The sequence below is a fragment of the Camellia sinensis genome, chromosome 14 (genome assembly GCF_055761805.1).
Source record: "Camellia sinensis isolate YWXY chromosome 14, ASM5576180v1, whole genome shotgun sequence".
NCBI lineage: Eukaryota > Viridiplantae > Streptophyta > Magnoliopsida > Ericales > Theaceae > Camellia > Camellia sinensis.
The window spans coordinates 116,195,935-116,222,172 of NC_138974.1; the positions used below are offsets into that span (position 1 = coordinate 116,195,935).

The window sequence follows — 26,238 nt, forward strand, 5'->3', positions numbered from 1 at the left end:
AGCCTCTCTGACTCTCATCCTCCTCCTGCATCATAAGCTCCATATGAGCTGCAGCATCCACTAGGTGTCTATACTCTCGAATATAAGACCCACCAATTCTCAACTTGAGGCCCCGCCTCAACTTCCGCTCAAACTCATAGCAACGGCGTTCCTCAGACGCCACCAGTTCAGGTGCAAACCTAGACAGACTGGTAAAAGTAGCCTCAAACTCGGCCACTGACAAGCCCTGCTGATTAAGCCGGCTAAACTGATCCCTCAGCTTCTCCCTAGCTGCTGCTGATAAAAACCTCTCCTGAAAAGCATTCACAAACGCCTCCCAAGTACCACCAACACGAGCTTTCTCGTACTTCCACCATTGACCCGCATCTCCCTTCAGTTGGAAGGATGCCAAGGTCACTTTCAGTGCTCCGTCCTCGATGCCAAGCATCTCAAACGTCTTCGTTGTCTGTTCGAGCCATTCATCTGCCTTAAGCGGCTCTTTAGGATCCCCGATAAACTCGTCCGGATTACACCGAAATAACTCCCTCTTCAAGAAGGAAGGCCCTGTCTCAGCTGCCTGATTCCCAGCTCTAAGAATACCTAAAGCTCCTGCTATCTCTCTGGCCAAGGCACCCATAGCCTGCTGACCTACCGGCTCGGCCACATTGGCCTGCCTAACTCCCTCCTGCACTGCCGGAATCTCACCCTGTAACGGTACTTCCTGCCTCGCAGGTCTACCACGCCTAGCACCTCTTCCTCGTCCTGACATCCTAATAAAGGCAACACAGAACGTTAGCACATTCATAGGTGTGCCGAAACTAAACACTCACGTCCTAATGCATGGACAACTGTAATTCACTCCACATAAGCACATAAACACATAAGCACTTACGAACTTCATTTCCGGATAATGATAGTCCCGAGGCGTTACTAGAGTTCCGGTTAGAAACAGCATTGATCAAGTGCTTTTCCAACAAGACTCCCAGAAACTCAAGGATCCAATCAACATCCTAGAAATTAAATCCCATACCCACATAGTCACATAAGCATGTTATCAAATAAACACATAGCATATGGTACTACATCTACGTCTCTATCAAGCGAGACAAACCCATTGTGATCCTAATCACTTCCCACGTACCCAAAGTATTCGAACCCGGTACGCTCTGATACCAAGTTGTAACGCCTTCACAAATAATAACAATAACCCATCAGATAAGACATGCATTTACATTTAAACTAACCGCATTCCTTTTATTCATTAGAATTCCAAGACATAAGTATTACATGTTAACCTCATAACAAAATGCCCTACGGGCTTACAGCTTTCCAAGTTAACACTTGGTTACAACAAAGAGTTCTAACTCGTTTACACATTAAGCCCTTGGCTTGAAATTACATGTAATACATCAAAAGTAAAATGACAAAACTATGCCCGCCACTAGCCTCCCAGCTATGTCCTTGGAGGTGGCATGCTTCCTGTACCTGAAAATGATATTCCCATATAGGGTAAGCCACAGCCCAGTAGAAATACACTAAACCAACCATGGACAATGACTAAAACATTAGCAATAGATAGTTGGTCAACACTGATACAATCACATAAATTACATATTTATGTCAACGACTTACAAGTCCCAATTACTTTTCATTTTCCCCTTTTCAACAGATAAGCATGCTAGCTTTATCATCATTTCCACAGATATGTATAAAAACTATATCTCACATTCAGATAAGCATAAAAGCTATATCCACATTCTCAACAGATATGTATATCAACAATATCCACAGATAAGCATACAAGCTGTATCCACACTTCACAACAGATATGTATATCAACAATATCCACAGATAAGCATACAAGCTGTATCCACACTTCACAACAGATATGTATATCAACAATATCCACAGATAAGCATACAAGCTGTATCCACACTTCACAAAGATAAGCATATGAGCTCTATCTTCACTTCTCTAGACAAGCATATGAGCTCTGTCTACGGAGTTCATCCCCTATCTCCTCCCAATACCTATCCGGTTTAGAGGTACATCCCCTATCTTCCCCTAAACCGCGGAGTACATCCCCTATCTCCTCCTCTACACATAACGTATATAAACACATTGGTTCTATATACAATCACACAATACACACAATTAATGTATTCTATCAACCGTCAAGTTCCATGACACATTCCATTGATTAGTTTCCGTTTACCTAATCATCATGCATTGTCTACAACAATCTCGACTATCCTCCACCGATAGCCCAAAGCAGTTATTTCTAAAACAGAAAATAAATGCACAAATGGATATTCAATCAACATTTCACTTTCTCATTTCTCACCAATTAATTATCCCAATTAATTAAACAATGTAATTAGGCAATTTTCCATAATTACCATTTCAACCCTTAGGTACCATTTTCATCAATGATTCAACAATCATTCTATTTTTCTATGCCAAACATGCATCTAGGTTTATTATGAATAAAACCCCAACTTTTGTAAAATTACACAAAAGCCCCAAACTTTCACAAATTTACCAAACCAAGCCCAACATCTCAAAATACCAAAATTTAAAGACAAAACCCATAGAGAGGAGTAGGTTATCCCTACCTCAAATTCGGAGTCCCAAAGGAGAAGACGACAAAACCCAACGTGCTCCAAAACCCGAGATTTTCAGATTAAAATGAAGCCCTCGACGATCAACAATTTTTTTGTAAAGGCCAAAGGTGAGTAAATCACTCCTACTAGATCAAAACCTAGAGAGAAGGTAGAGTCTAGAGTGAGAGGCTCAACAATGGTGATTTTGGAAAAGTAAGAGAGAGAAGAGAAAGTGAAAAAGTGATTTGAAAAGTCACAATTTCGGGACTTTAACCCAGGTCTCCGCTCGAGCGTAAAACACCCCGCTCGAGCGGCCAACCTCCCGCTCGAGCGCAGAATGCACTCGCTCAGCACATTTGCAGAACCAGGCCTCCGCTCGAGCTCCCAACCCTACGCTCGAGCTCACAACACTGCACAACAAGATACTGGATGGATGTATTCCCCGCTCGAGCGCCAACACCTCCGCTCGAGCGGACAGGCCAAAAATCTGGGCAACTAGTTTTGGTTTCTAAACTCAACCAACCTGTAACCAACCCGCCCAACACATCCTATAACTCAAATACAAAGTAAGAAAGGATGTAAACAAGATAATAAACAACTACCAACATCCACGGACACATGTCCGGATCACTGTACAACAAGGGTAAACCCGGGATCGCTATATGCAATCTAGGTTTTCCAGATTTTTGCACTTCCGCTCGAGCGGGGAATTGGGCGCTTGAGCGGAGAATCCGAGCATCCAGTATTTCTCTGCACTGTTTTACAGTCCGCTCGAGCGTAGGATGGGCGCTCGAGCGGAGGCATGTGTCTCACGATCAAGCGGGCGTCGAGCGCCCGTCGAGCGGAGATTTCACCCATCCAGTACTTTTACAGTACGCTCGAGCGGGAGAGTTGACGCTCGAGCATGTACCTTTGTTGCATGTTCGCTTGAGCGGGTAAACCTGCGCTCGAGCGGGACTCTGTTTTTCTGAAACTTCTGAAACTGCTTTTTGAGTACGTCTTTGCATCCTCATCCCATTCTAGGCATTCTTAGGCCTAGTTTAAGGCATCTTACTGAGGATATAGATGTAGAACACACCGAGGCATTAGGGGTTAAGTTACTATCTTTCCCAACTGTGTAGCTTAGTGTGTTCAATCTGTTAACTGTGTAGGGTTGGCGACTGGGGAGGCACGCTCTAGCTTACTGTAACCCAGAACTCTGTGAGTAACGATTGTGTAAAGATATGTTCACAAATAATTATCTTCTGAACAACTGAACTATACTGTTTTCTGATACTATTAACTGAATGAATGTATGTCCTATATTCTGAACTGTATTGTGGCATTCTTAGCACTTACTGTTTACTGTTACTGTGACAGAAATCTCTGTCGGTTTCCTTGTTGGAACCACTACTGTTTACTGACTGATGGCCATCATTATTGTTCGGTCTTTTAAGACCTACTGCTTACTGTACTGTTATGCTAATGGGTGTACCACATATGACTGTACTGACTGAACAACTGAAATACTGTTTAATTGAACTGTTTTCATACTATAAGGACATTCATTCTTAACCTCTTTACGCATTATGTTATTCACTGGGCTTTAGCTCACTGCTCATATATATATGTAGGTGTTCAGGCACCAGACCGCGACTAGGAGCGTCAAAGTTACTCCAGTTTTGTCAATCCAGCCTATGTGCCTCACTGCGAGGTTCCGAGCCTATCGCGTTAAGGCTTAGGGGTGTTTTACGATTCCCCCCTTCTGTACTGTCTTACTGTTTTGTAATAACCGAATGGATTGTATAGACTGCATGTTACTGTACTGTTATGTAAGGGATGAAGTCCCTAGTCTAAATGATTGTAAATATTGTGTATACTGTTCTGTACTGTTTATGTATAAACGTATGAAAGTCTTTTTGCATACAGACTGTCACAGCTCATTGGACATTGTTTATTTACTGTTTTGGCTTCCGCTAGGCCCTGTACTCTGTTTTACTATTCTACTGTTCTGCAGGCCTTCGGTAATCTCGGATTACTGGCCGGTTACGGTGCTAAACCCATAGGGCCGGGTTTGGGTCGTGACAACTTATGTGATCGAAACCCCATTAGCCACCCCATTAAGTTTTACGTTGAGATAAACGTTTTAAGTTGGTCAGTACAAGCAAGTAACGAAGGAATAAATTTGCATAGATGTAAGCATCATCGAAGGACTAAAATAAAAGGCATATAACCATGAAACACGTAATACCATACTAAGACATGATCATATATTAATAAGCATATTCATGAACACTAGAGCATAAAACACCAATGAAAAACAAAATTTTCAGATTCAGTACCTCTTAAAGATTAAAATCAAAAAGGCTATTTCAGATTTTTCCTGAAGATGACCTCCATATAGTTCGTAGAGAATTTTATCTAGTTTTCACAACATGTTTCAGAAATAGAATAGCTTTTCTAGATTTTTAGTAATTTAAGAAACACTCCAGCACTGTCCAGATTCATCCTCTGTTACGAAAATCTGATTTTCTTTTAAACCGCTCACTCTTTTTCAATGAAACAAATTTTGCTTGAAAGCTAACTCTTTAAGGGAGTTTTTCACATAAAATTAAGGCCTAGAAGATTTTTCTACATTTTTCTAGAATTTTTGAAAGTTGGCTGTAAAACAGGTGTTTCATGTGCAATACTTAAAATAAGAAGATTGGTGAGAAAAGAGGCCAACTAAAGGAAATTTTCCACTTCTTTTGTAATCAAAACATACTAAAAATTGTATCAACGACTCAGATTTTTATAGTGATGGTATGCCTTTAGAAATAATGTGAGATATGGGAAGAAAAATGTAGTTTTGCATCTATTAAGAGGAAATACGAATGGAAGAAGGATTAAAGTCCAATTCATCAACTTTGAACACATGAACACCATTAAAATACATCTAAAATGTGATTTTAAACCTCTAATAACATGTATTTGAAAAGGAAAATAAAAGTGAGAGTTGTGTTATGGCTTACTTGAGGCTTGGTTGGTTAACTAACAAGTCTTTCTCTTTCTTTCCTTTCTTCCACCAAGCTCACCCTCTTCCTCTCAGCCAAATGAAGTGTTTGTATGTGTGTTCTTGTATGTAAAATTCTAAGGGTGAGGTTTCTTTTATAGGAAAATTGGTGCAAAAGGTCTAAAGTGCCCATTGGTTGGAATTGGATTAAATATTTTAGATTTACTTGGAATCTAATGGAATGGTGCATGATTAGAGGCCTTAATTACACAATTAATCATGATCTAGTTAGGATTTGGTTAGGAGTGGACTTAGGGTGGAGGCATGGTTTCATGTTTTAGGGGCACTTGCCAATACTTTTCCTTGATTTCATGGATATGGTTTGAAAAAGTTGAATAATTTTCTATTCCCTAGGGTGGCTGGCCGTGTGGGCTGATTTGAGGGAATTAATTTATTTTTTTCTTGTATACAATTGTTAGAAATTGCAAAATATAGTGTATAATATAGGTTTAAAGGTACAACTGTATATATGTATATATTAGTACTAGTTTGAGGTCAATTAATGATTTAATAAAAATGTGAGGGCTTTGTGTTTTTTTAAGGTATTGGAACATTTATTTAAGTGCATTATTTAATTTAATTAGGATCTGGAACTTCAATTTGGTTAACGTTTCTTTATTTCAAATTAAACGGCGAGTCTTAATGAAAATTGAAAGCCTAGGGTTTTTGATTGGAAAATATAGTTAGGGAAATAATTTAATTATTATTAGGGTTTTGGAATGGTCCATGAGTTCCTGAGTTCAATCAAGATTTGTGAGTTTTCGATTGGTGCGCATTTTCGGCTCTATAGCTAAAATTGAAAATAAATAAGCGAATAAAGGTCTTTATTGAAATAGTTTAAAAGTAAGGGTGTAAATAAAATTACAAAGGTCAAGGGCCTCATAGTTAAATAATTAATATTAGCGTGTAAAAACTATTACTAAGCTATTGGGGTTGATTTGGTTTTCTACGGGTTTATTCGCGATGCATTTTCAATTCTAGGGTTAAATTTGTGAATAAACGAAGAACCAAAGGCTTTATTATAAAACTCAAAATTTAAGGACTTAATAGGGTTTACAAAAGTTAGGGGTCTCACAGAATACGTCTAACTCCTCGCTATGAGCTAAGGACCGAGCCTCACCTACAGTTAGACCGCACATTCGTACTAGGGTCAGTGCATGGCCAAAGGTGGATTGGGGCATAATTTTCTCATCTCGAGGAACCTCCATCAATGCCAAAAACTCCTCAACCATTGGGCATAATTCTTGCATACCAAAGTGGAATACATGGGTAATTAGATCCCAACAACGAATGATGGCTAAACAAAGGAAAAATAAAGTGGAGTGCGACTCAGGGTGAAAAGGGCGTTCAAGCCAAAACTCGTGAAGTTTACTTTATCAGTGCCATCCAAAGTGATCATCCAATCCTTGAGCCTGGCGATGGGTGAATCCTCTATCTTTAGAGCAAAATTTTAAGTTTTTCTACTTTTTGTTGTGAAAACAATGAGAGAGCACCTTTTGAAGGAGATAAGGATGCTTGGGTGACAGCTGTCCAGCCGGAGCATTCAGTCGGCCGAACAGCTTTTGTTAGCTCTAAATAGTACATAAATAGTTTAGCTTAGCGGTTTTGACTTGTAATTTTGTTTTAGGTCTTGTTTTGAGTCTTATTCATTCCGGCAAGTGGTGCGACTAGTGCATATTTTTGTACTTTTTGTTTAGTTTCTTTTTGTTTTGGTAGCTTAGCACATGTATAGCTTCAGTTAGTTTTTACTTTGCTTTTGAAGACTTGTACTCTCTTTTGTAAAAACCATGATCGGGGTAAAAACCCTGCAGTTTTATGAAAAGAGGTATTTTGCATCATGAGCACCACACTTGAAACCGAAAATGCTTGTATTGGAACGATATTCTTGATCGGATAATGAGCTGACTAACGATCAAAATACAAAATACAACTTGATAAACCGAAAACGAAGTAAAAACAACCTAAACACAGCTAGGAATCACAATGTCTTAGCCTGTGATCAGTAGTCACTTTACTACTAGGAATCACAACGTCCTGATACAGGATCAATAGACTCTTTCATTACTAGGAATCATCATGTCTTGACATATGACCAGTAGCCTCTCCACTACTAGGAACCATGATGTCTTGACATGTGATCAGTAATCTGTTCACTACTAGGAACCACAATCTCATAATTGTGTAGCCAGTGGTCTAACACCTCCTAGGAACCACCAGTTTTCTATCTCTGTGATTAGTAATCTTGTACTCACTAGGAGCCACCAATTTAAGAATATATTTGGAATTTAAAAATTCAAAAAATATTCACCCACTATAACAGGTTGTCTCATCTTTGCTTTCAAGCAAACTCACATAGCAATCACAAGGATACCAAACTAATTGCCTCTGATCAAATCAGAGAAATTTTAATGCAATCTTATGATTTCCTTTAATCATACTTGATCTCTCAAGATCTTCCTTTAAGAATCTCGTGAGGCTAAGGTTGTTAGGTGGAACAGCATTTCTGTTTGTCACCTTTTGAAGCCATTTCTGAAATATCACAACAGAATTTCACTTCTTTCAGAAATTAAACTTATCCCTTAGAAAATCCCTCATATGGAAATTTAATTCAAAACTAGTCTCACCATTTAACCTAGAATCGAACATGGTCAGGAATGTTCCCAGGAAGACTGGAGGGGTCACATCGGTCCCACTTAAAACCCAGTTAACCTTTTGACAAAACAGCCAAGAGCATGTTGACTCCTAGTCCATAGGAAACAATTTTAAAATTAAGATTTCCAGGGGAGAAACCAGGTTATAACAAACCGATTTCCAAGCAAATAAAATTTGCTACATACTTGTTAAAAACAAAAGACTCAAAACAAAACCTTAAAACACAAAGACCAGGACAAAACAAAAATGCCAAACTGTCAGGCCACAAAAGTGGACGACTGGCCACTAATAGTGTACGGCTGGCCAATAAAAGTAGGTAGCCTGCCACTTGTGGTGATCCACTAGCTGGTTGATAGCTGGCCTCCACTCACAGCCCTATTTACTACAAAAGGTCTTCCTTCGTAATTTCTTCATCAGAACCTCATTTTAGCTGCTGTTTTCTTTGAAAATGGAGACATTCCTTGCCAAGAAACTCAGAGTGGATAGCCACTTTAGACAGCATGGAAAAGGTAAATTTCCAAGGTTTCGGCATAAACGCGTTTTTTTCGCTGAGTCGTACTCCACTTTGTTTTTCGTTCCTCTATGCTGCAACCCAATGTTGGGACCTAATTACAGATGTATTTCACTTCAGAACACAAGAAATGTGTCCAACGTCGAAGAGTTTCAAGCATTGCTGGAATCCCGACGTGATGAAGGGATAATGCCTCAACCCTGTTTTGGCCATGCCCTGGCTTTAGGACGAATGTGTGGGCTTACTTTGTACGAAGCTCGATCTTTGGCTCATGATGGGGAGTTAGATATACCTAGCTTGATTCATCGGTTTTCTGACATCGAAGACAAAGGTGATCTTCTCTGGTGAGGCTTCCGGCAACATGCCCTCTGTTTATGTATGCTCGCATATTTTTTGCTTGCCTCTAGTTGCGGCGGAGCCAGCAATAAGCTGATCGAAGTGGCCCAATGCCTGAAAGAGGGTAAGAGTTGCATTGGTCTGGCCCTGGCCGAAACTCTGATGGGTTTAGATGCTTTTCATAGGCGAGAGACTACACGGTTCGCAGAGAGTTCACTACTTCTCCAGGTATTGTTTCCCACCCTTTCTTATTTATACTCACATCACTCAGCACTCCCGCTCTATTTTTCTCTCTAAGCCATTTTCTTTACTTTTCTCTCAAAGTGCACCTCTCTATTCTTTAATCTCTCTTGTTTTTCATTCCTTCCCAGATATGGTTGATGGATAAGTTGAAAGTGGTGGACCCTTGCCCTAAGTATTCAGCCCGAGCCTACTTCTTCCACCAACGTCTAGTGGACTTTTCCAATGAGGGATGGTGGTGCAACTGGATGTGCAGAGATCTGCAGCTGACATAGCTTGGAGTTGCCCCTGGCTTAATTTGACGGGGATGAGCTACATCATGACCCAACTGCTGGGCATTCAGTTGATTGGCCTCATACACTACGTGTTCTACTTTCCTTTCTAGTTCAGATACCAGTTTGGATATGATCAGACCCGTCCAGATGAAAGGGGGTAGAATACCTGGCTTCATTCCCAATTCGTGGTTCACACTTGACCCGGTACTTTGCTGCTTGGAGGACAAGAGAGCTTCTAGCCCCAGCCCCTAGTTTCAGTTATGCCCTATGCAGTGAGTGCTTGGCTTGGCTCGAGGAAGAGGCATAGATTGGGCCAACTTTGGCTGTAGAGACTTCGGCAAGCACGAGCTGAGGATGCAAGAACACTTGACTCACCTATGCCCCTAGTGTATTGCTTTGACTTTTCTTTTCAAGTTTCTTTGATTTAACTCAAAGAGTTGGAGAACGTACTTGTGTTGAAATCAATGGAATTAAAGTTGTGAGCACTAAAAATTTTCCTTTTGGTCCTAAAATGGTCTAAGTTGTAAAAAGGTAAAATTTTGAACAAAATCAACTTTTATCAAAACTTTTCAAAACTATTTTCGAAAATGATCACCACTTAACATGCACGGAATCATCCCTCAAGATGTACAACCTCGAATTAACAGATTGCAACTGCCCATAACTGCATACACCATACCGGCCCTTCTGCCAACTTGAAGATCACACAACCGAGCTAACTGATAATGGAGAAAGATGATATAATCAAATAAATGGAGATGACAGTTGAGTTGGAGATGGTTACGGCCGAACTTTAGGATAAAGTTTCCTATATATCCCAAAGATGGGAATGAGGCCTTACGTAGTTCGGTTCAGGTTCACTCGAGTATTAACTCTCTCATTTTGTGCTCTAACTTTTGCCAAAGTTTTCCTTTAGGGTTTTCAACCATGCGAGCTTAGTTTTTCTTTATTTCTAGTTTTTTATGCTCTAACTTTTGCCTAGGTCGCCCTTCCTGGTTTGCGGCCTAGTGAGCCTCTCAGGGATAGTATTTCTTCAACTTGTCCATATTGATTGGCTTTAAAAATTCCAGGTCGTCTAAGTCCATGAGAATAATCGCTCTCCTGACCAGATAGATTTGATAATGCAAGAACCAGTCCAATTGGGTTTGAACTTGCCCCCAGGGTCATGGATGGGAGCTCGATTGTCTTTCAGTACCATGTCCCCTACTTTGAGATTCATGGACTTAACTTTCTTGTTAAAAGCCCTAGTAATTCTACATTGGTAGCCTTGAACATGATACAATGCCCTTAGTCTTCTTTTATCAAACAACATTAATTTCTCAAATCTACTCTGTTGCTAGTTCGCCTCCGCTATTTGACACTCGGCAATAACTCGCAGCGAAGGTACTTCGATCTCGATAGGTAGAACAACCTCCATCCCATAGACGAGAGAATAGGGGGTTGCCCCCGTAGATGTTCAGATTGAGATTCTGTAGCCCCAGAGTGCGAATGGCAGTTTATTCGGCCAGTCCCTGTATGTTTCCACCATGTTTTGCAAGATGTTCTTGATATTCTTATTAGCGGCCTCAACAGCTCCATTAGTTTGTGGTCTATATATTGATGACTTATGAAAAGCCCCGTTGTATTTCTCAAGCAGATCCACCACCTCTTTCTTAAAGTGCGAGCCGTTATCTGAGATGATTTCATTCGGAATGCCATACTGACAGATGATGTTGTTTCTAATGAATTTGGCTACATGTGACACTTTCAGCACGACATAGGACTGAGCTTCCACCCACTGCGTGAAGTAGTCAATCGCCATCAGAATGAACTCGTGCCCATTTGACCCCTTTGGTGAGACAACACCGATAATGTCAATTCCCCAGACTGAGAAAGGCCATGGTGAGGTCATGTTATAAAGCTTAGATGGTGGTATGTTCATGCAATTGGCATGAATTTGACATTTGTGGCATCACCGCTCAAAACCAATGCAATCCTTCTCTATGGTTGACCAGTAATAACCTTGTCTAAGAATCTTCCGAGCTAGTATCACACTGTTCATGTGTGCTCCACACTCCCCATTGTGGATAGCCTCTATAAGGCGCTTTGATTCCTCCTCTATAACACACATCTTGTGCATTCCCAGATGGCCTCTTTTGTAGAGCTTACCCCTGCAGACGATATATTGGACAGCCAGACGCCGTATGCCCCATTTGTTTTGTCACACCCCAAACCCGCCCCTAAAAGTTTGGGCATGACCCGTTTGAAAACGAACACTTAACCTGTAGTAAATAACATATGGGGCCTCATCGGAAGCATAAAGTAGGAAAATAACTATACATATAAATTCCATTAAGCTACATCTACATGCCAGGACCTCTTATACATCACATTCATCATGGAAAATAGATAAAGCTCCAAACCATATGTTGTAGCATCGGTGATAAACAACCATATGTACAGACCCAGCCTCATCATTGGGCTTATATAAAAATCATTGAAGTTCTACCTCTTTAACTTTAAATGGGTAATCAAAATTAAGCCAACATTTCAATAGACTTTACAAAAATAAATGGCTTCGTGCAGTGCCTGAACCCACGAAGGTTGACAAAAGAAAACGGGTGTCATGACTAGGACTGACCACTTGGTTGGTTACCTACAGAAACATACATTAGACAGAGTGAGCCAAGCTCAGTGAATAGTAATACATAAATAAAACGATGCTTAAATTGAAACATAACACATAGCAATGCATATAAAGATGTAGAGTTCACATAGTTAGTTTGATTATGTGCTACATGCATAACAGTCTTAAGTTCAATCTTGCAACATAAACATGGTGGCTATAAGCCCTTGAAACATGGTGGCATGAGGCCCTTGAAACATGGTGGCTATAAGCCCTTGAAACTTGTGGCACTAAGGCCCTTGAAGCATGTGGCATAAAGCCCTTGTAACATATGGCACTAAGGCCCTTGAAACATATGGCATAAAGCCCTTGTAACATATGGCACTAAGGCCCTTGAAAAGTTGGCATGAAGCCTTTGGACATGCATATATGAACCCAAGAGGTGTCTCACACGGACTCTAGAGGTAACTCACAATGTAGCACTTAGTTCCGTGTAGCACTTTGTTTCATTTCATAACAACTTATACGGATGGCTATAAGCCTTATAACTTTCACATATGTATGGACTCAAGAGGTGTCTCACATGGACTCTAGCGGTGGCTCACAATGTAGCACTTAGTTCCAAGTAGCACTTTGTTCCATACCAATAATCATTAGGTCTTACAAACCAAACCATACATGTAATGTCATACCCCGGAAATAAATTCATACATATGCATTATGCTTGAATCATAAATAGAAATCAGAATTCATACTTGCTTATACTTGGCACTGTAATAGTGCTAGCAAATCAATAATAAGTATTTTTTTTTGTTCGTTCCATAAAGGAATCCCCCAACATGGTGAACTTGTAGCATACTTGAACATGTACATACATAAACTGGTAACATAAGTAAACTTGTGACAGACTTAAACTTGTAACATATACTTGAAACATACCTGAACATACTTGAACTTGTAACATACTGGAAACATGCCTGAAACATACTTGAACATCATTCATTAATTCAAACGGAACATATCATAACTAGAGCATTTCTTGTTGTATCGTGTCATTATCGTACACTTAACAATGAGAGACTAATTCACATTCTCATGAGGGTCACATAATGATGCTAAACTTTGCACTTATATCGTAGATTCTGGATCACCTCAATTCATAAGCAACATAACAAATTAACTTCAATTCATCTGGATACATGTAGCTACTCTTATATTTATTCAGAATCCATTCTTCAAGAATGAACATAAATTCTTTTGGGTAAATGACTTACTTTACGTGCTCTCTCATCAATAGCAGACACCTTTGTTTAATCATTCTTATATGTTAACATAGTTGCCTTGCCTTGTAATTAACATAGTCCTAATGGTAACTGTTACATCATTCCCATGAGTTGACATAATTAACATAAAGTTAACAGGACATTCCTGATAATTAGTAACGAAAAGTAAGTACATTCTCATTAGATTATAGATGACTTTATTGGTTTCACATTTTCATAGTTCGGCCCTTGGCCTGAGGGGTTCACACAATCACAAGATCCTTTGATGTTTTCATAATTCCATAATGTTTCTCACATAACATACATAACTTCATAAACTCTTTTGAAGTTTCCATAATATCACAGTGTTTCTCACATAGCATTCATAACATTTATGTTAGCATAATTCTTACGATGAAGATTTAACATCAATAACGATAAATGGTTAAAGGTACATCAAAGTACTACTACTCACAGTGATCGGTTCCCGGTGGTAATGGTACAATGTCCTCGTCTCGACCTACAATTACAGTGCACAACACATAATATGAGGTTATACTCGATCCTTTACTTATTCTCTTTGATCGTTCAATCAATTAGTCATGGTGGTACCAAGATCATTATTCTTTAATATATTGTAATCCATGTCTTAGAAAACAGGAGAAATCGATAGGAAATGGTTTAGGTGAAGAATTGGTACATAACTAATTGACATAACGTGAACAGTCGTCACTAATTTGGGTATAACTTTTTCTGTATTCAGAATTTGGCAGTGAGACTAGTGCCATTGGAAACTAGACTTTCGGGGCTTGATTTTAGGCTCAAGAATCACTCAAAACGGAGTCCGGATGCAAAAGATATACCTATTCAAAGTTGGCTGGACAAAGCTGTCTCTGCACGTGCGGGTGAACAGTGCCGCACGTGCGGCCTTGGACAGCAGCAGTCCGAAAATGGCTGAAATTGTGGGACTTCTCATTTTCAAAAATCAAACCTTAATTACATGTAAATCAAAGCCCAAAACCCTTTAATACATGACCAATTTCACATTATTATTCTTCATCAAACACCATAATCTCACAATAAACAAATTTAATGATTTTACTTCTTCAATCAAGGAATTCTTAGAAAATCAAGGTTCATGGGTTCAAAGCCCACATCTTCTAAATCAATCCATGATTTCAAGTAGTAGATGGATTCTATACAAGGTTAGTAATTAGAGCCACATACCTTACCCAAACCTTTGTTCATCCCGTAGTCTCTTCAATTTTTCCCAAGCTTTTGGTTGATCTTTCCTCTCTCTTCTATCTTCTTCAACCATCTTCAAGCTTCCATGGATATTGAATTCCTTAGGGAGAAGCTTTGCCTCTTCTCTCTCTCCCTCTCTCTCTCTCACAGTTCTCTTTCCCCTTTCTCTAGATATTTTTATTTTTGTTTGGTTCATAATAGATGAGTTCAACAACTCATAAGACATATATGCATATATAAAAGCTTCCCACAAATAGGAAGGGCCAAACACGCCCTTACGAATCGCACAAAATCACATTTCAATTAAACTTCCCAGATAACTCTAAAAATTATGCTGATCATAAATATGTCCCCTGTTCCGGTATCTGAAGTCTTTAAGGCCTTTAATTTGTAGTATAAGGTTAATCACCCAAACGTCCATTAACGAATCAGACAAATTAGATTTCAAATTAATTTTCTCAAATAATTCCAAAAATTCCCATTAACATATCCAAGTACTCAATTTTGATTTTTGAACCCATAAAGGTCGGTAATTCCCATTTTAAGTCCGTAACTCAACTGATAATGCTTCAATTCTAATAGATATAATTAAATTAAACCACATCATTTCATAGGGAAATAAAGATGATTTCTTATATGCATTTTGGGGTCATTACATGTTTGGTGGATATGCCTCATTTCCTAGAAAGTTTCAAATGTCATAATACTAGGGGTTCTTATCTTGCACGTCATCTATTGCGGCAATAGTTTCATAAACCGGCGTGTATTTCTGTTCAATGATGATTGGACTCATCTTCACTCCCAACAGGATGTCCACCATAGAAGATAGAGTTGCCAGTGCATCAGGGAATCGGTTATTCTCTCTAAGTAGATACGTGAATGTCTACTTTTCAAACCTTGGAATCAAAATATCCCGAGCCTGATGGTAGACCTTCATTTTCTCTTCTCTGACTTTCCAGTCTCCGTTCGCTTGAGGAACAACCAAGTTTGAGTCCCCAATGACATCCAACCTTATTGCCCTTAGTTCTAGGGCAGCTTTCAAACCAGCAATACACGCTTCATATTCTACTTCGTTGTTGGACACTTTGAACAGGAGTTTGAAGGCTAAGGGTATATGGAAATCATCGGGTGCTATTAGCAACACGCCTATCCCATAATCGTATTGATTAGATGCTCCGTCAAAGTACATTGTCCACATTTCCTCTTCTACGTGCAAAATTTCTTCATCCGGGAACAAATATTCCACCACCTCATCATCCTCCACTGGATGGTCGGCCAGGAATTCTGCTACAACTCTTCGTTTAATGGACTTGCGCGTAACATATTTGAGATCAAATTCGGAGAGAAGCAGCAGCCAACGAGCTAGCCTACTTGTAAGTGCTGGTTTCTCAAAGAGATATTTGATGGGATCTAATCTCGAAACCAAAATTATGGAGTGAGCTAACAAGTAGTGCCTCAACTTCTTGGTAGCCCATACCAAAGCTAAGCAAGCTTTCTCCAGGGGAGTGTAGCGGGTTGCAATCTAGCATCTTCTTACTCAAGTAATAGATGGCCTTATCCACCTTATCTTCAGATTCTTAAGCTAACATGCACCCCATGGTCAAGTCCATAACTGACAGATACAAAATCAAAGGCTTCCCTAGCTTTAGTGTCGATAACACAAGCGTATTCTAGAGGTATTGCTTGACCTGCTCAAAGGAAAACTGACATTGATTATCCCATCGGAACTTCTTTCTTTTCTTCAGGAGACCAAATAATGGTTCACAAGTCAAGGTTAATTTGGAAATAAATCATCTTATGAATTGCACTTTACCCAGAAAGCCACGCATCTCCTTTTCAGTCCTTGGTGTTGGCATTTCTAGGATGGCATTGATTTTGGAAGGATCTACTTTAATTCCCCTCTGGGTGATCAGAAATCCTAATATTTTTCCTACTGTTACACCGAAGGTGCATTTCTACAGTTTTAACCTCAATCTGTATTCCCTGATCCGTTGAAAGAATTTTTCCAGTGCGGTGTAGTGGCCTTCTCGCTCTTTGGATTTGACAATCATATCGTCTACATACACCTCAACCTCTTTGTGGATCATATCATGCAGAATGGTGGTTGCAGCCCTCTGATAGGCAGCCCCAGCATTTTTCAACCTAAACAGCATGACTCAGTAGCAGTACGCACCCCATGGTGTCGTGAAAGTTGTCTTTTTCTGGTCTTTCGGTGCCATCAAATTCTGTTTGTACCCAGAAAAACCCATCCATAAAGGAAAACAACGCATGGCCTGCGGTGAAATCTACCAACTCATCAATATGCAGCAATGGGAAGTCATCCTTTAGACTGGCTCTATTCAAATCTCGAAAGTCTACACAAACCAGGATTTTGTCATCCTTCTTCGGTACTGGGAGGATATTTACCAACCAAGTTGGATACTCGGATACTAGCAAGAATCTTGCATTAATCTTCTTGGTGACCTCCTCCTTGATTTTCAGCGCCCAATCCGGACAAATTTTGCGTAGCTTCTGCTTGACTGGTCAGGCCTTAGGGTTAAGAGGGATCCAATGCTGTATAACCTCAGGGTCGATTCCAGGCATATCTTTGTAAGACCATGTGAAAATATCTTTGAAATCTTTTAATGAAGTGATTAAACGCTCGCATTCCTCTGAAGACAACGTGAACCTGATCTGGACCAAGCGTGGATTATTCTCAGTATCCACATTAATGGCAATGTTTTCATCAAAACAAGGCTGAGCAAACCTCTTATCCTCTTGATTAATCAAGTTTTGCAAAGCCAGAGGAATTTCTTCTTCTTCGTTTTCATTAAAATTTTGAAAATCTTGGTCAATGCAATAAACTAACAGCACAGAAAAGTATACAAAATCTGCACAGTTCTCATTCAAAAGGTCTAGATCTTCAGTTATAGACTCAAAAGAAAAGCTGAATGAAGACTGTACGAGGACGAAATAATCTTCTCGTATTGTCCTATTGATCAAGTTTGCACACCTCCAAACGTCGTCGCTTTATTCCCTGAAAACACAAACGCGAGCTGGTCGGCAGGTGTGTACCGGATACCTCTCCGATGCCTAAGTCAGAAAAATCGACAAATAGACAAAAGCTCTGTGTATTCGAGAATCAAAGTTCTATTACCTGTACATAGGTTCTGTGGTGAGCTTTTATAACTTTTGCTTGGCACAATCCTAGTAGGACTCTTATTCCTCCATGCAGAGTCCTCCTGGGAATCACACTCCTGAAAGATAATGCTTATCCTTCAACACCCCCCTCACTGCTCAAACCAAGTGAGATGGTTTTACCCTGGTTGGATAACAGTTTGACCGAGCTAACACCAACCCTTTGTCATACTCAATTCAGTGCCTTCACATGCAACACATAGCTCGGCTCTTGTTCACTTGTACCTCGATTTTGTCTGTTGAGACCGAGCTAACTATAGCAAGATTTGATAGAGCTAAAAAGAGCAAGGTCCACCATAAGAAGCCCAAATACCTCGGCTCCGAATATTATGACCGAGCTAATTATCACCACTCCGACCGTGGTGACTGTAACCATACTTGGACTGAGCTAACACTAAGGTCCATTTGCTAAGCCCTTTTCGCCACGGCCCATCAAACGGCCTATTACTACGCCTGGGCCTAGCTCGGCCCTAATGCACATAAAAACTCTCTCTCAATTGCCCCTTAATTCCATTTGCCACGCATGATTTGGGATTACCTTTTTCCAGTCGAGCTAAAAGTTGGCCTTCAACCGAGCTAAATTGATACCAGGCTACTAATTTGTCCGGTCAAAAGATGTCTTTTTAGTCGCTGCATAACTGAATCGCTTACGATTCTCTTGGACACGTGGCAAGCCCTTATTGGTCAAATACAACTGCCATCGCCGCCTTCGTACCTCGCAAATTTGAACAGTCCCGCCTAAATTCACGCTTTACACAAAAAACCCCATTTTTTGAGCAAGACATACCACTATTCACCTTCTCTCTTTTTTTCCCTCTGAGCTTCCATTTTCCTAACCACTGTATCTACAAAGCTTGTGCTCCTGCCTGGCATCTTCATCGCTTGGAACTTCATCTTCTTCTTCTAGGACTGTAAGTGACTCAAATCCTCACTTTTTCCGTTTATTTCATGAATATGTATAGTATAAATGTATAAACTTTTGTATCTTACAAAACACACTCTGTAGTTTTTCTGAAATGGATAAGAACAGTTAGTACCAAAACCAGACCCCCAAACCATAGGCTTGTGCTTAAGAACACACCGTCTGGATTCAGAAAACATGAAGTTTGAATTTAGAATCGTGTTGTAACCGAGCTAAAAACCTGTTTAGGCAACTCTAGGCTTAAACACAACCAAACTAGAGCTAAGAACTCGTGCCCTAACCGTGCTAGGGCCCATAATGCCCATTGGCTGGGCTAAAAACTCGCACTATGACTGAGCTAAAGGTTGCAACCCACTTAGTCGATCTAGAGTTTTTATCATTTCATAATCCTTCTTTTTTAGCCCAGTGTAGCTATCTGGGCATAACATTTCTTATCTTCACTTTGCAAACTGACTAGGTTTGGCCAAGCACACCTTTGCACGCTCAACCGAGATACTCATCGTCATCTCAACACCGAGCTAAGGCTTCGAGTTAATTTATACATAAGTTAAGCGAAATGGGTAAATACCGGTTTTTAGTAAATTCCCCTAGCGCCATCGCCGAATTCCGCAAGGATTACAACATCCCTGACGACGTCCACCTTTCATTAGCCAAGCTAGATACCACTCTATGGGGAAAATAAGGTTTCGTTCCCTTCTCCGTCATATCCATTGTAGAGGCCGGTCTCCGCTTTCCCGTTCAGCCTCTTCTTTGTGAATTTCTTAGGCAAACAAGACTTTGCCCTACCCAGCTTTCCACAAATTCGTACAGAATAATAAATGGCATCGCCGAGCTAAATCGCCGGCTTGGCCTCAACCTCGGTTTAGCCGAGCTATTCCACTAATACTCCCTTGGCCAGAATGAAGACGGTTGGGTATATTATTTAAGAATAATATGCCGCTGAGAAAAAATAATTAAAAACACACCGGCCAAAGACGTCAACGATGATGACTTCTTCTGGGTTTCTGGCAACTTCGAAGACCGAGAAGCCCAAATACCGGGCTACGATATTAATTGGAATAAGGGAGTGGTCAGTATCACTACTTCAGCCAAACTTGTGCATTTTTTACCCTTTATTGTTTATAAGTTTTGCGCCGTACTAACCGTTGCCTTTTTCCTTTATGCAGACTTGAACCATCTAAAGTCATAGTACCAATACCCCAATGTAGACGCACTCCGCGCCGCGCTCCGGTACCGTGATAGAGGTTGGGCCGAGCTACTCAATTTTGAACCGACATACAGATATAGCAGCAGGAGGAAGACCATGGTAACAGATTTCCTCCTGGAACCTTCCCCAGAACCTGATCCATCATTACTCCAAATTAATCTCATCCCACTATCCGAAGAATAAGAGATGGCCAAACGCCGAGCTGTCCGTGCATTGATTACCGAGACGAATCAAGCCGAGGTACCACAAGCCGGCCAAACACATGAGGCCGTGGTAGCCCTTTCAACAACCCAGCCCTTATCATCTCGGCCAAGCAAGCGCGCTCGTACTTCCACAATCGAGCCGCAACACCTTGTTGACGAAGATGAAACTGTGCTCCCACAAATCATTTCGCCAAGCCCAGAGCCCACATGATCTAACTGGGCTAGCTCTTCAGAGTGGGCACCAAAACTGATGTACAAGAACCGAGCCATAGCGAACACTGACTCAGTGGTGGCAGATAAAGACCACTTACTTGCCTTTAACCTTGTAAAAAGTGTGTGTCTGCCACTCGATATGGAACATCACGACCATCTTACCGACCTCAAAGCCATCCGCTCGGCCACCAAATCGATGGTGCTGGTAAGCATTTTTTTTTTTTTGCTTTCCAATTTTTATGCATCTGTTTGCTCGGTTTTACTCAAAATTACTTACCGCCCTTTTGTAAGCCCTGCAGAAAAACCACATTGCACATAAGCGTGTGTTGGAGCTGCGCAAAATAGCTCGGAAGGTCGTGGTTGACGCCAACGCAAAGACAGCCGAACTAAAAGAAGCTCAACAGAAAACCACCGAGCTACTTTCTAACAATGCTCGACTTATCGAGCTAGTTAACGCGGCGGAAGCCGACAACCAAAAAGCTCTAGCCACGCTAAAAGACTGCTATTTGTGTGAGCTGGCCAAGTTAGAGAAAAAGAAAGACATTGAGATTGCCGAGTTAAAGAAGAGTGCCAAAGACGCGGAAGACTGAGGCTATAAGGAAGGGGAAGCCACCTACATTCTGCAGTGTGAGGTTGCCAAGGATATATTTTTCAAATGTGAGTGGAAGGCAGCCGTGGTGAAGCTCGGTCATGGCCAGGAGACCGAGGCTTTTCAGAATCCTCCTCCCCACTTTATCTCGAGCTACATGGCGGAGTATGCCAATGCTATTCAGAAGAAATTTCTTCAAGTTGAGGAAGAAGAAGAGGCATCCCCAGAACCCAACAACACCCCGACCGTTGTCAATGATCCCGGTGTTCAAGTTGTTCAGTCAACTCGGGTGGAGTTCCCGGTGCCCAGTATAGTTGGAGATGCGATTGACCTTCCTGTTGAGACCGGGCTATAGAGTGATGAAACTTTAGTTGATCTTGATGCGGACCTTGATGATCTTTTTGCTTGATTTTGCACTTTTCTTCTTTTGATATCAATGGAGTTTGTAACCGGGCTACGGCCCCTCTTTTGTAATGCACTTTGGAATGAAATCTCTAGTTTGGAATGAAATCTTTAATTTTTTCATCTTTTAGTTTGGTTGTGCTTTGCCTTGTAATTTGTCTTCTTTTTGTTGCCGAGATAACCATCTTCGTAAGAGTTTTGACAGCTGTTTGCTGTGCTGGTTATACTTGCTTATTTTCAGCCAACCACTCTTTAGCCTAGATCCTTATCTCGGCCGAAGAGTACCCAAAGTTGGTTATTCCTGCCAACCTCTCTTTAGCCTAGATCCTTATCTCGGTTGAAGAGAAATAAATGTTGGTTATTCCTGCCAACCTCTTCAGCCTAGATCCTTATCTCGGCTGAAGAGAAATAAATGTTGGTTATTTCTGCCAACGTCTTCAGCCTAGATCCTTATCTTAGCTGAAGAGAGCTCAAAGTTGGTTATTCCTACCAACATAAAGCCAAGTGTTTGGTTATTCCTGCCAAACTTCTTCAACCTAGATCTTGATCTCGGCTGACGAGAGCTCAAAGTTGGTTATTCCTACCAACATAAAGCCAAGTGTTTGGTTATTCCTGCCAAACTTCTTCAGCCTAGATCCTGATCTTGGCTGAAGAGAGCTCAAAGTTGGTTATTCCTGCCAACCTAAAGCCAAGTGTTTGGTTATTCCTGCCAAACTTCTTTAGCCTAGATCCTGATCTTGGCTGAAGAGAGCTCAAAGTTGGTTATTTCTGCCAACCTAAAGCCAAGTGTTTGGTTATTCCTACCAAACTTCTTTAGCCTAGATCTTGATCTCAGCTGAAGAGAGCTCAAAGTTGGTTGTTTCTGCCAACTTAGAGCGAAGTGTTGGATATTCCGGCCAACTCTACTTTCATTGCCCCTAGCTCACTAACTTTTACAGAAGAAAAGAATTATGCTGAAAAGGGATCTACTTGTTTTATTGAAAAGAAAAATTACAATTACTTTAATGAAAAGCTAAAAATAAAATAGTTTGAGATTGACAGTGTTCCATGGCCTGGGAATGGCCTTGCTGTCTCCATCTTCCAAGTGATATGCCCCTTTTCCTGCTAAGCCAACCACTTTGTATGGTCTTTTCCAATTAGGCCCTAGCTTGCCATCTCCGGGTACCAGAGTATTTCCCATGACTTTGCGCAACACCCAATCTCCAATCTTGAACTGCCTCGGATGCACTGTCTTGTTGTATTTGCTGGATAACTCTTGCTGGTATGAGGTGATGTGAACCAGTGCCCTTTCTCTTCTCTCTTCTACAAGGTCGAGTTCCAAGGCTATGGCTTCTCCATTTAAGTCTGGGTCAAAATTTTCACTTCTAATAGTGGGGAGGCCAACTTCTAGTGGGATTACTGCTTCCATGCCATAGGCCAATGAAAAAGTTGTTTCTCTAGTTGACCGCCGAGGTGTGGTACGGTAAGCCTACAAAACAGGAGGAAGCTCCTTAGCCCACTTGCCTTTTGCTTTCTCCAGCATTTTTTTCAATTCATCTAAGATGACTTTGTTTGATGCTTCCGCCTGGCCATTTGCTTGGGGGTATGTTGGTGTAGAATTGTAGAATTCTATCTTGTACTCCTCACAAAAACCTCTAAAAATTTTGCCATCGAACTGAATGTCGTTGTCAGATATTAGAGCCTTGGGTATGCCGAAGCGAGTGATGATATCTTCCAGACGAATTTCTTCACATCTTTCTCTTTTATTGAGGCGAGTGCTTCTACTTTCACCCATTTTGTAAAGTAGTCTGTTGCTGCAAGAAAGAACTTTCTGTTGCCGGGTGCCGTTAGAAGTGGTGCTACTATGTCCAAGCCCCACATTGCGAAGGGCCACGGGCTTGTTAATGGTAGAAGCTCTCCGGCCGGTTGATGTATTTGGTGTGCGAACTTTTGGCGTTTCTCGCATCTCTTGACATATTTTTTTGAATCTGCTTGCATGTATGGCCACCAGTATCCTTATGAAATTGCTCTGTATGCCAATGATCTTCCCCCTTGGTGGCTTCCGCATACGCCTTCGTATATCTCAAACAAGAATGCCTCGACCTTACTGGGATGAACACATTTCAGGTAAGGTCCTGTGAAGGATTTTTTGTGCAAGGCCAGTGATGGAGAGAGCCAAATCGCTGTGACTTTGCTCTTATTTTGTTGGCCTCTTTCTTCTATTCGGGTAAGACGCCGTCTTTTAAGAATACTATAATGGGATCCATCCATGAAGGGCCTAGTTCGGGACAAAATACCTCAGCTACTTCGGGTTCTTCAATGCTTGGTCTTGGTAGGAAGTCGATCAGTAATGGATGTGGGATGGAGGTGTCTGCCATTAAAGCAAAGCCTGCTAGTTTGTCTGTTCTACTGTTTTCTTCTCAGTCGATCTGCTCTATCCACACTACTTCGAATTTCATGATTTCCCTTCTGGCTAACTCTTGATACTTTGCCATCCTCTCATCTTTCGCTTCGTAATCACCTGAAATCTGGTTTACTACCAGCTGGGAGTCACTGTAAACCATTAGCTCGGTGGCCTACATGAAAAGTGCTAATTTTAGGCCTGCTAAGAGTGTTTCATACTCCGCCTCTTTGTTTGATGCTGGGAAGCCTAGGTTGATTGCTTGTTCCACTATTAGGCCATCTGGTGAGATGAGGACTATGCCAAGTCCTGTACCGTGCCTATTGGATGCTCCATCCACGAAGAGCTTCCACATCTCTCCAACGAATAGCTTCTAGCAAGTGGAGGGGTCAGATGATGTCTTGGGGTCATGAGTGTTGCTGATGTTTTTTTCCAAGTCCATGCCTACTGTTGGGGTTTGCTCTTCACTATCTGACTGTGCCAAGTTTTTACTTGTTGATGAGTCTTTGCTGGGTATAGCATGGCTTGCTTCTTCCTCCATTTCTTCAATCCGGTATGCCTTGGGATGTGGCTGGGCATCTTGTTTTGGGGGTTGCGCAGTTCCTGCGACACTTTTCATCCCCTTTTCTGTTGTACCAGTTAAGTCAACTGGGCTGATGTGATGACTTCCTAGTGTGAACTCTGCCACAAAGTCTACCAAAGCTTGGGCTTTTATTGCGGTTCTAGGTTGAAACTTGATATCAAATTGTCCCAATTCCATCGCCCACATCAAGATTTGCCCAGAAAAGTTCGCCCTCTCAAACAAAGCTTTTAATGGAAAAGCTGTTAGGACGATTATAGTGTGGGCGTGGAAGTAATGCGACAGCTTCCTTGAGGCCATCATCAAGGCTAAGGCCAGTTTTTCCAATGGTAGGTACCTAGTTTCTGCGTCCAGCAAGGTTTTGTTAACATAAAAGATGGGCAGGTGTTGGATTCCTTCCGCTCTAACCAACACTGTGCTGACTGCGTGCTGTGAAGCTGCTAAGTACAAAAAGAGCTCTTCTCCAGGTATTGGGGTTACTAGCAATGGTGGAGAAGACATGAACTCTTTCAAGCTTTCTAGGGCGTGGTCACATTATTCATCCCACTCAAACTTGGCCTTTAATGCTTGGAAGAATGGTCGATATCGGTCTGACGACCGACTTATGAACCGGTTGAGTGCGGCAGCTAGGCCAGTGAGATGCTGCACCGCTTTTACTGTGTTGGGCCTTTCTAGGTCCTGGATTGTTTTGATTTGGGAGGGGTCTGCTTCTATACCTCGGTTGGTCACCAAGAAGCTAGGAATTTGCCTGATCCTACACCGAATGCACACTTGAATGCATTTAGGCACAACTTATTCTTCTTTAGAATCTGGAACATTTCACCAAAGTCCCTGAGATGGTCCTTCTCATCCTTGCTTCTGACCACCATGTCATCTATGTAAGCCTCCATTGTTCTGCCTAGCAATGGTTCAAACATCTTGGTGACCATTCGTTGGAATGTTGCCCTTGCATTTTTTAAGCCAAAGGGCATGACCTTGTAACAATACAATCCTCTAGGCGTTGTAAAGGATGTGACCTCCTGATCTGGTTCATACATAGTGATCTGATGGTAACCTTTGTACGCATCAAGGAAGCTAAGTCGATTATGTCCTGCCGTCAGGTCTACCAGTTAGTCTATCTATGGTAGGGGAAAACTGTCCTTTGGGCATGCCTTGTTGATTGTTTTGTAGTCCACGCAGACACGCCATTTTCCGTTCTTTTTTGGCACTACTACGGTGTTGGAGATTCACCTGGGATAGTGCACTTCTCTGATAGCTCTTGCCTCCAGCAAGTTTCCCACTTCTTCCGCCACTATCTCGGTATAGTGGAGTGCTGATCTACGACTGCGCTGTATAATTGGTCTGGCAGTTGGGTGGAGGTTCAGTTGGTGACAGATGAAGTTTGGGTCAATGCCAGGCATGTCATACGGCGTCCAGGCAAACACTTCGAGGTTAGAGGTTAAGAATTCCGTGACCTCTATTCTCTCAGTGCTGGACAAAGACGAGCCGAGCAAAAAAAACTTTTCTGGGTCTTTTTCATTTATCCTTATCTGTACCACGTCTTCCACTGCCTTCTGTTCAGCTGCCTTGCCAACATCCGCAAATAGTTCACTGCTCTCAGGCTCCTCCACCATCTGTACATACCCTTTTGCAGCGCGGCTGCCATTTACTGTGACGAAGCACTGTTTGGACATAATTTGGTCTCCAAAGACCTCTTCAATTACTCCGGCTTCATTGGGGAACCGCAATACTTGATGGTAGGTTGACGCTACCGATCGCATGGCGTGCAACCATGTCCTTCCCAAGATTATGTTGTAGGTGGAAGGGACTTTCAATACCCAGAATTC

The 26,238-nt window shown here is 41.4% G+C and overlaps 1 long non-coding RNA gene across 1 annotated transcript; it reads right to left on the minus strand.

The window, feature by feature from the left end:
• Positions 1 to 11,989: 11,989 nt before the first annotated feature.
• LOC145807937 (uncharacterized) lies at positions 11,990 to 14,778 on the minus strand. The gene is made up of 3 exons (XR_014351371.1): positions 14,722 to 14,778; positions 13,970 to 14,014; positions 11,990 to 12,262 (listed from the first exon to the last, which is right to left on the minus strand). It is a non-coding gene; the product is annotated as an uncharacterized LOC145807937 (long non-coding RNA).
• Between the last annotated feature and the right edge of the window lie 11,460 nt (positions 14,779 to 26,238).